Raw genomic sequence first — 9,067 nt, 5'->3', positions numbered from 1 at the left:
ACCGCGTGATACGCGGACAATCACGCAATATGTAATGCTACTAATACACTGCTCATTGAGATAAAAGAAATATCATTAATGCCACTGTTTCCTAATAAAAGTAGATGTTAAATTAAACAAAGGCCATTATCATCACGTGGATGTCGCCAAATGTAAATTTAAGATTATTTCTTACGGCTGAGAGAGAGAGAGAGAGAGAGAGAGACTCCTCTGATTCTGGAAAATTAATATCATGCAGAAGGATTTTTTTGCACATGAATAAGAGAAGAATATATACATGAATATTTGAGAACGTTTTTTTTTTTCGGGAGAATCTTCAATAATTAGTACATCGAAAGGAAATATACGCACGTTCTGCTATTCACAGCTCGAAGATACACACTGCGCGAAATCGTGCATGTCGATTGGGTATGTTCATAATGCCCCTAACTCAAGTCAGGTTTCGTCAGGCACCGGTATATCGTGAGATAAGTCCTATCGCTCGCGGCTGGTACACCGGGGCCCGATAGATAGCCACCCACCATTTTTCGCGCGGCACGCCACCAAGATAAAACCCAGTGCACAAGCCAGATATCGTCGACGTTTAGTCGTTCTCTGTGTGCGCATTATCACGCACTCGGCATTTCGTGAAATCAGTCACCGCGAGGGCTGCAGACGATACGGTACGCCGTACACATTAGATCGTCTTATAAAAGTGCTTTCTTCTTCTTCTCTCTCCCGCTCTATGGTTTACCTGGAGAATTCGGAGAATTCGGAAACCTCTCGCGGAAGTCTGTCTTCGAGGAGGCTGACTTCCGGTCGAAAATGAAGACGCGATCACGAAGAGGAAGAAAACGCATACGAAGAGACGCATAGTGGCACATGTATACAATGCTCGAGCGTGCTCGAATGATTGCGAAAGCAAGAAACGTGTCTCTGAATTGTGTCACCGGTTTGCTTCCCGGTGAAATTGCCACGTTTGTGAAACCGCGATTTGCACGTGTGGATTACTGTTAAGATGGTGCAAAACGTTTCTCTCTCCTTCTCTCTTTCTGTCTAAAATAAATCGATCAAAATGATATACTATATATAATTTTTTAATGAGTTCGTATTTTCTAACTGGAACATCCAATTCTTCGATATCCGATAAAGATACGTTTTCGTTATTAATATTATCGCTATATCAGTTAGATATAAATAAAAAGAAATACAGTATTGCAGCGGAAATGAATCGGCGGAAATGATGCCGCGATGAAGGAAGTGGTTCGCTAAGCTAAACATATCTGCCGGGCGAAATATTTTCGCTAAAGATCAAACAGACATGATTTCTTTTCTGCGCTATCATCTATGTTACGAAATAGCTAGCTTATCGTCATTCGTAATGATAATTAAAGCAATATTATTTTGCTGTTGCATGAGGAATAAATAAAACGCGTAAATAAGATATTCATGCATTCACTGCCATAAGCGCGCACGCGCGATAAAAAGTATTTAAATAAAATTAATTAAAAATTATTTTTCTAATTTTGAAATTAGGAGAAATCAAATAATCACGTTTTATTAATTAATGACATTTTTGTCACGTGAAAACGGTGTTAGTTATCATTTTCACTGCTACTTGGTTTAGAACCGGATTAACACTTAATTTCACTTTCAGATAAGTTGCGGATAACCTTATCCAGGAGATATCTCCAGTATAATTTGAGGGATATCTCTTGGGTAAAGTTATTTAGAAGTGAAGAAATTGGGCATTGTAGGTCTCATTGTTTACAGTTTACAGTGTTTATTCGCATTGTGATTTCGTTGATTTTTTTTTTGTCGCGCTAAATATTCTACTGTTAAACATTCGATCATAGGTGTGTAAATGTTGAATGTAACTGTATAATAACTTTGAGAGAAAGACGTTAGATTAGATATACATTTCGCATTTAGAGTCACAATTTTTAATATGAATTACTTTGTACATTGTACGTCCTAAACAGGATTTACATGAGAAATGTCATAGGACAAAGAAACAATTTAATTTTTAGCGAATTTAGAATGTAGTATCAAACGCTATTTTGAAATAATCATACGACACTAGTGTTCCACGTTACTTTCCGGTGACACCCGGTATGCTGACTTACGCGTAGCTCATCTTACGGTCGTTGTATCGTTAAATGCGACGGCCTAAGACGTTTTGTACTTGCACGAACTCTGCACGCAGAGCCGTTTCAGGAAACTTGAAAACAATGCCTTCTGCTGGCCCTAAATGACGTAACAGCGACGACTACCTGCAGTGTGAAACAACTATTCGTCGCGACGCACAGGTCTTTCGATACTCTCTTTCTCTGTCTTTCTCTCTCTTTTTTTTTCTATCTCTCTACTCTAATAAAATTCCTATACAACATTTTCAACTTTTTCCAATTATGGCATATTAAATAAGAAGCCAAATTTCTCGAGTCACATCATTACATGTACACTCTTTATATCAGATACCGCTAAGATGATATCTAGAAATAAAAAATAAAGTTACACAAAATGTTTATTTTTCACAATTTATTATTTTAAAAGTGATTTTATTATAATGATATCGCTTTGATTAAAATGTATGTGTGAGAATGAACATGTACCGCATAATTTAAACAATTTTTGCATCTCATTCGCTTTTTTTATTTCAAAATTTGTTTCGCTTCTTTTTACCTTTTCTAGAATTTTCTAGAGATTCTTCACGGTATATCGGCGTATCGCATTATACCGGCTGAAGATCCTGCTGTGTGTAGGAAATTTTTTCAACTTAGCTACGAACTATATCGACTATTTTATTAATCTATATTTTGATCATCAATTTCTAGATAAAATTGAAAAGTTTATTTGCCGAATTGTCTATATTTATAATAAATGAAGATTATAAGTGAACCTAATTGTTAGAAGCTTTTCATAACTTAAACTTTCATATTTATGAATAATTATGAAACGATTTAGAAATGATAAAAGTGAATTCTTCAATTCTTGAAATAATCAAGAAAATTATAAAATCAAACATTCTATTATAAAAATGGAACAATCTATATTATTTTTACACCATTTAGGAAAAATGAAAATCGTTATCGAAATATTTAAAATAGAGCATTATTAAAATAGAAAATAAAAAAATAAACTTGCATGAATTATTCCTAATTTGCTATTCATTGTTGATGGTTCAACTATATTAGCTGTCCTTACATAAGCAACGTTGAATTTCCATATGGTAAATCGATTCCTTGAACTAAATGACACGACTGGCAATTCCGACAAAGCTGTCAAAATATCAATTAACTTTTTATAAAATGTCAAAATTCTTTGTATATTCCTTTCTATAAAATTGTTATTTTATCGAGTGATAATTCCATTTTTTCCGAATTTTAAAATATGCAAATTTATTATACATATAAGGAATTATAAAACACAAAATAGAAGTTTTAAATTAAACTTTCTACTTGACAATGTTAATAATTCGAAAAGTTTGGCTTAAAATCCGTTCCTTTAAAACTACTTACTATCCAGACAATGCATTTAAGAAAAGCATAACAAAAAATCTCTGTAATCTCCCGAAACTAATGCAAAGATTAGTTTTTTCTTTAATGCATTCTTTCAAATTTCTAAGGACACTTATTGTGTCTGAAACTGTTAACTCCAGTTTATGAGAAAATTTTTTCTTTTCAAAAAGTAGGCATTTAGTCTTGGGTGAAGTGCATATTATCTTTTCGACTCCATTACGTCGGGACAGCAGCTACCTATTATTGTCGTTTCCCCAATACAGGTGCAATAGTGTGTCGAAAGATGGCAAAACAAACATTATTCACGGTCATGCGATAAGGGACGAGCTTAAAAATAAGGTCGGAAAAGAGACATGGCATAGTAACTACGGATAAAAACATTTTGATGAATTTATTTTCAGGAGATACGCGTGACACGCAATATTTATAATCTTTTTTTAAAGCTATTTGCAAAATTACATTAGTGCCATTTAAAATATAGTATAATTTAAAAATTAATATGTAACATGAACCAATTGCAAATTTTTAACGATGCTACACAACGATATTGAAGAAAATTAAATATAAAATGTAGATAAATGTTAAATCGTATAAAAATAAGGACTTATTTAAACACAATATTTTTGTTGGGCGTTAATTATCATCACCTCGAACAATTTCATAAAATTAGATTTATAAAAATTCGACTTGGTTAAACATTAATATTATTATAAATTGTAATATACATAATTTGTAATATATTTGCAACAAAATCATATATAAACAACTTGTGGAATGCTTGCCAATTAATAAATAGAGACCGAAACAATCAACATAAAAGTTGGTTAGCAGGAAAATTTAAACGAAGGCGGAGCTAAATAGTAGGAAGAACTTTATTCCTCATAACGAGCCATTCGCCTTCCACCATAGCGGCCATTTTGGAGCATCCGTAGTGTACAATTCTTCTTTTCATAAACTTATTTTTCTATCATCTAATTTATCAATCGATCTGATATCTTGCCTTGATGGTTATAACAATACTAATTTTAATAACACAAATAATTTTACTCGCAATCATATAGGAGAGTTTTATAAACATAACAATACTGTATAATTAAATTAATATTTACAATTGTAATTTAATTTAATCTAAATGTTAATTAATAAAAGTTTTACTGTTGTAATTATTACTCAAATCCTATATATTTTGTATTTTAAGATTCACAGACAAAATTGAATTCAAATAGTGCCAAGACTGTCAAGATGCTATCGATTAGATTAAATTGCTATTGTTATAGAGCAGTACTAACAATTATAACGTGAAAATGAGGATCTTTTAATATGTTTTTTATACGATCTTTTAATAGAGACGGAAAAAGCATGAAATTCGAATAAATGACATGGTTATTGTTGTGTACTATGATCATGACGTAAGACTGTAGTCTTGGATGTATAAAACATCCGATAACGTAGATGGACTTGGAACCATCATAGTTTGTAGACCGTTTATGGAAAGCATAAATTATACATCGAAATCTCTACAGTTAAAAAATTATGTTAAGTTATTTCATAGCTATTTCATCAAAAAAACTTCTTAATTTTCCTTATCAATATATCTGTCTCTTATAAATATTATAAAAAATATGCTAACGCATATCATTTATATGGCAATTATGAGAGATATGTTACATTATCTACTCTATATGATACGAAATACATTACATATGATGCAAAATTGTAAGTGTTACTAGACTGGAGGAGGCGATAAAATGATAAAGACCAATAACACAATAGTGTGTACTTCAACTGGGTTAATGATGTTGTCTAATTAAAGAGAAATTTTATTGTTAATAAAAAATTATTATCACAGCACAAGAAGACTATAGTTACTTATGTTAAAAATAATCAAATCAGTTCAGTTCATCTGTTCAGTGAATTGTTCAGTTTATCTGAAGATTAAAAATACATTTATTTTTACTTGATCACATTTTTATCGATTAAATAATTCTTCATATAATGAGCCATTTGCCTTCCACCATACCGATCATAATTACTGTTTGCAATAGCTAATTTTTTATAGAATTTGATAGAGTGCAGAAAGTTGTGAATGTTTATAGTATTTAGTTATTGATAAATATCGCAAATAATGGGTAATTTCTTTAATACATCGAAAACATTTCGATTATATCACGTAAAGATTCTAAGATACATTACGTATAAATTTCAATAATGATGTTCTGCGTTGTCGCGATTGTTTAATTTAGTAAAGATTTTTTTAAAAGCATTTGTTCAAATTTAACCTAATATTTTATCAAATGTTCAAACTGATCCGCATCGCGGGAGTTGAGATCAAGAGGACAAATGTCGTGCGACACGAAGATCGTAAATTCACTCAGGATTAAGGTATGAATAGCTTGCTGAGACGAAGAATGCACACTATCGCTTATCAAGCAATGTTAATTATAATCCGTGCAATCGACACAAAGGTTATAACTTCAATATACAGCTTGAATCATATAACTCGATCAGCCCATTATTCCCTTTACCCTTTGACCCAATGAAACAATTTAATTTTTATCACCTCAGATAATATCTAGAACATTTTAGAACAAATTAATTCTAGCATATTTTTGATCAATTATTTTATTTTCGAAATTTAGCCTTAGTGCTGCAACTTTCTTGAAATAGAAATAGTCAGAAAAATTAAATTATACAGTTTACTCTGTTTGTGCGCCAATGCATTCGACGAACGAAGACGATGTAGCAGAGGATGACGGCAACGACTACTATTGATACGATGGCGATGATTTAATGTACATCGGTTTACGTGAACCATGACTTTTGTGCGGCACCGTGACCTCGCCACGTTGAACCCGACGCAGGCACAAGTACCCGACTGTACAGCAAATCCAGCAAGGCTTCAACGAAGGCAACTTATTGGTAGACAACAAGAACGATCGCATTTTCGAATTTTTTCGATATCTATTTATAAATAATTTTTCGAAAATTCTCTCTTTAAATTCAAACTCAAACTTGGAACACATCTGAACAATAAATATTGGAGTGAGAGTTTTTTATGTAATAAAAAATATAATTGGTCTTTGTAAAATTATTAGCCATTTAAAGTTTATGAGTTTCTAATTAGAGAGCAATTTTTGCGCTTACTTGTTTTTTGCTGAAATGACCGTATATTTCCTTTTTTACTTAATAAAACGATAGAAAACTTAACGCGATGTAAGTTTGGTCCGCATAATTTTAACGTAAAACAATGAATATCAAATTATTATTAAATCGAATATATCATAAACAAATGGCTGTAATAATTTATAGTATAAAAACTAAAATTTACTACAAAAAATAATGAAAATTTACAAGAAATGTTTTTTGTAAATGAATTTTTTTTATTTCTGATGAAAACTAAAAAACTTTATCTGATGAAAACTAAAAACATCTCGCATGGACGACTTGACATTTTGCACTTTCGTCGTATTTACGTAAAGCTAGTTACGAAATAAACGTACGAAATCGTCTGACTCGACGCGATAAGATCTTTCGAACTTTACCTTCTTTATATAAAATATATTTCGTTATCTTGGCATGTTCGTTTGAATGTTTACAGGGACGTGGCGCAAAATCGACCTATATTAAAAATTGTTTTAATAACTATTGAATTTTTAAGAAAAATATAAATTCTAGTAAACTAATATGAAAGTGCAAGTTATAAGAAAAAGGAAGTTTATTGATGAATAAAAAAAGGATCGTCAACGTTCCTGTAGTTTTGTCAGCTCGATAGGGACCAAACAAACGGGTGTCATAGTTTATCTTATTACATTGTGGTATTAAAAGCAAACGGTCCATTTGTATAGACGCATGTATGATTCATATAGGATCCCGATACAGCAACGCAACTAAAGTGTAATAATCTTTCGTTCATTGATATTTGAATTGTTTCCTACGTGTACATATACGTGTACATATACTTGGATTCTAGAATTCCGTGCAATGTTCTACATAAGAATTATTGCGACTCAATATCGCGTACATAATAATTCTCAAGAGCTAATTGTGAAAAATTTTAAATTTGCTTTGTCATATACATATTTCAATATGTATAAAAGTGATTACAGAAGTAGTTTCTTCATACTCATTTATTAGTTATTCTTATATATATATATCAGAAAAATCAAGTTTGTTTATTCCTCTATCATTTTTACGTATCTATTTCTTTTAAATCAAAAAATATGACAATCGGTGGGTGTATCATAAATAAAAAATAAATTTTTCTGAACCAAAAAAGCAATCGAAGGTGGCGATTCGTCTTTAAACATCACGAAATGACTGACACGCGCTGGAGTGACTCAGGAGACATGTGACGCAGCGAGCAAGTGTTTAAATAGAAATAATGGCGACCCTGACGATCGAACCGATAAAATTCAACTGTTCGAGGGAATAGTCAAAGTGACCGTTACAGGTGCTAGCGATGCGTTTGTATTAGCACAGAATAGGATAATAGAACGACTCCTAATGATGTCGTCAGCGAAATACTACCTGCCAGAAATGACGATACAACTTTCTATTTTTCCACATAAGCAAGCTATGACAATAAATAAAATGATGTTTTTAAAGCACTGTATTTTTTCAAAATAAATATATATATATATATATATACATACATAAATGTAGACTGTATTTTTTATATGTAAAAATTACGTAGAAATATTTATGCAAAGGTACTAATATATGTAACGGCCTGCTATGAGTAACTCCTATAAAACGCATAATAACGGAAGTATTACATCTTTTAAAGTTATAATCAGTAGCATCAAGATGTACTCAAAAGCTGTGGCTTGTTATCTTTATTAATAATTATTGTGCGGTATTGATATATAATTGATTAGTAATATCTACATAATATAATTATCTACCACAAACCGCAAATAAATGCAGTTGATCATGAACGGTCATTATGCTCGCACAGGTGATGACGAGAAAACCTCAACAACTATCATCGCAAATTAAATTAGTAGAAGATACGATTAAATCAATAATTATCATAATAATAATAAATTCTGTATCAAACTAAGTTTACGAATGTAATTTTATAATTGCATTATTCGTCAAAAAACATATCTTCCAAAATCCAGCTTCTCAAGACCGAGTTAAGAACGGGTACTTTTTAAAACCCATTTCATAATTGTAGCGAAATTAAACATATTTTGTATTTAATAAAATCAATTTGTTGATGAATAAATATAAAAGAAATCAATTACGGCGATTTTTCTCAACAATATTACTCAAAAATAGTTGAAGAGGAATTTATGAGAGACGCAACTTGTTCTTATATTTTGCAAGTATGAAGCATTGCAATAGCGCGCTTCTTAATTCTAGATTACTACCTCGAATTAAGTGAAATCTTTATATTACTCTCGAATAACATTTAATCACACTGAATTGTAGCTACGCATACGTAATTCAGAATATAAAATTCTCAAGAAACGTGACTTGTGCAAATGTTAATATTACGCTCAAATTAAGTATATGACTTAAATTAAAATTAAGCGCTTTTTTTGTTTTTAGCGCAAACTTTTTAT

General features: G+C 31.3%; 1 protein-coding gene across 4 annotated transcripts in view; it reads right to left on the bottom strand.

Moving 5' to 3' along the window:
- Window positions 1-9,067, bottom strand: part of LOC108746525 (box A-binding factor-like) — a 57,127-nt gene that overhangs the window by 46,146 nt on the left and 1,914 nt on the right. The window lies entirely within an intron of this gene.

This window comes from Trachymyrmex septentrionalis, unplaced genomic scaffold (genome assembly GCF_001594115.1).
Source record: "Trachymyrmex septentrionalis isolate Tsep2-gDNA-1 unplaced genomic scaffold, Tsep1.0 scaffold107, whole genome shotgun sequence".
NCBI lineage: Eukaryota > Metazoa > Arthropoda > Insecta > Hymenoptera > Formicidae > Trachymyrmex > Trachymyrmex septentrionalis.
The sequence above is the reverse complement of the archived record's forward strand: the minus strand, read 5'-3'. Positions and strand labels throughout refer to the sequence as shown.